Genomic DNA, 2,500 nt, shown 5'->3' with positions numbered 1-2,500 from the left:
AGTGTTTTTATAATTAAATATTATTAGGAATGGTATTAAAAAAAAGTTAAGATATCTTGTGTTGTAAAAGAGTAACCAATTTATTGCCCATAAACTTTAACAACAAAATCATGTGGAGACCTCCAACGGTGAAATGGATCCCGGATTGGTTGGCTAGCTGGATGGCTGGTTGATTGATTGATATCTCCAGCCACGCTTTACATCGTATAGAAGGAGAGGGAGAGAGAGTAAAAGAGAGAGAGAGAGAAGTTAACATAAGAGGTGTAGGATGAGTGGAGAGAAACAACTATAGAACAAGGAGGGGGAGGAGGAAGAAGGGAATGAAGGGAGAGAGTAAATGACAGAATAGTTATACAACTGAGAAATTTATTTAATTTCATTTTGAAGAAATATTTGTTTTTCTTTTCAAAATTGGTATTCATCGTTTTGTATAAGAACCTAGAAATTTTATAAAAATTAATTATTGTATATATGCCATATTTCCTGATGTTACCCAGGGTAGCAATAGATAGACTTCCGAAGTTACCAGTTGTTATATGACGGGCAACATTCCAAGTTGTTAATTCTTGATGCTTCCAATACTGCAGTATTATATGGAGGAAACCACCACAATAAAAGACAAATTTGGTTTACCTTTAGCTATTCTCTGAGTAACGTTATTTGTATTGAAACAATAATATCTGGCGGTTGATGTAAAACTATTGGCATTCGAAATAAGTGTGTGTGTGTGTGTGCTTTTAGTGTTTAAACACACACATATAAAAGAGAGAGAGAGTAAAATGGTTTTGGTAGCTCTCAGTAATCCTTCGATTTAACGTTAAATTGCTTTCATACGTAACTCGACATAAAACTACATGTATGTATGAATGTATGTATATATGTACGAATGTATATGTATGTACATATACATTATAATAGAATGTTCGCAGACTCATTATTCTTAAATAAACATGTAAATGATAAACAAAAATATTGATTAATTTTGGAGATGCAATGTTAAAAATTACAGTTATTAAATATTTTATTGCTGCCACTAATTATGAAATATGTAATTAATTGAAATTAACTTATTAATGCATTTGTTTTTAATTTTATTTCGTTTGTCATATGATGGTTGATGGATCAATATACGAACCTATCGGAAAATGGAGTACTTCCTCTTCAATCATCGTCGTTCCCAGAAAACTCAAGTCACGTGGTAATCGTTTTGAGTTATGGCGGCTACAATTTTTAGCAGATAATAATGATAATATCCATTTCGGTAATAATGCCCTTTGTTAACTTCCATGACGTCACTTTGTTGCCATGGTGAAGAGTTTCAGATTTGCCTTTATTGGTTGCCTTCAAGAACACTGCCGAGAGGTCGAAAGGAGAGAGAAGATAAGCGTGCTGGTCTCTTTGCTTCAAGAGGGAGCGAAGAGAGAGTAATTGCGTGAATGAATTTCCACTTTCTAAACTGCAGCCACATTTCGTGTTTTTCTCCCATTTACACTAAAACCTATTGTCTGTCCAAGCAGGAATTGATTTTACAGTTTCCGTGCTCATCTCGCGAGAGCACGATTGACCATATTGATAGTATACCAGATAACCAACGGAGAGGGTTGTTTTCCTGGCTAAGACACTTAACTCTTAATTAGCTCAGTCCATGCAGCTGTAGATAAGTATCACAGATTAAAAACGAAAAACGTCAGCGCTATACGTAATGGCTGCAGTGTGTAGCGATTTCGTCACTGCTAGCCTTCTGTACCCGGGTTTGTTAGTCTCTCATTCATACACGCACATAGTCAAATAAATATACAGTAGATCGACAAAAACTAATGGACAACCTTGATCGATTTTCGATCCTTATTGGTATCTCATCAAAGGTGTCTACATCACTTGACCAATCGCAGAAAAACAAACAGCCAGTCTGTTTATATATATAGATCAAATCTAGTAACTTCAGAGAACTGCTGCTATTAATTTGCTTGATTCCCGTTCGAACTGACCTCACCCGACCATTACTCATCTGTTAAATGTAATTCGATTGGTAATCAATCACAGCAACAGCTGCAAATATTAAACAAAATTCTATTGGCAAAATCTACTCTATGTTGAAATTTGCGCCAAAATGTGACCCCCCCCCCCCCCCATCTAACAAGAAATTAGCCAGACTCTTTCTAATGGCCAATCAATCAGCACCTCTCGGCGTTTTCTCGGCAACCTCTTCCCTGGACTTTATCGTTACTGTAAGAGATCACTTCCAGAAAGGAAAGATATTATCAGCTAATATGGCCGCCCTCCAAACCTTGAGTATATTGAAATGCTCAATCCATCTCTTTTTCTCTCTCCCTTCCCCTTGTCTATCAGACAATTTTCCCGTGTGTATCATTTGTGAGAAATATCTCTTCTAACACTTAACTCATTTAAACATCAAACTTTTCTGAACTGAACTAAGTCGTTGCTTTCTATCGGACCGTCGAGTCCGATATAAATTTTTTAATAATGCAAACAAAAAAAT

General features: G+C 35.8%; 1 protein-coding gene across 3 annotated transcripts in view; it reads right to left on the bottom strand.

The window, feature by feature from the left end:
• Positions 1–2,500, bottom strand: part of LOC115214918 (high affinity copper uptake protein 1) — a 165,750-nt gene that overhangs the window by 72,274 nt on the left and 90,976 nt on the right. Inside the window, exon 1 of one of the 3 annotated variants that reach the window (XM_029783985.2) lies at positions 1,136–1,337. The exons of the other annotated variants lie outside the window; for them this stretch is intronic. The gene's annotated coding sequence lies outside the window, so the exon portion shown is untranslated. Of the gene's footprint in view, positions 1–1,135; positions 1,338–2,500 lie in introns of those variants that run through there. 3 annotated transcript variants of the gene reach the window in all.

This window comes from Octopus sinensis, linkage group LG8 (genome assembly GCF_006345805.1).
Source record: "Octopus sinensis linkage group LG8, ASM634580v1, whole genome shotgun sequence".
NCBI lineage: Eukaryota > Metazoa > Mollusca > Cephalopoda > Octopoda > Octopodidae > Octopus > Octopus sinensis.
Note: the sequence above shows the minus strand (reverse complement) of the source record. Positions and strands in the feature narration are given on the sequence as shown.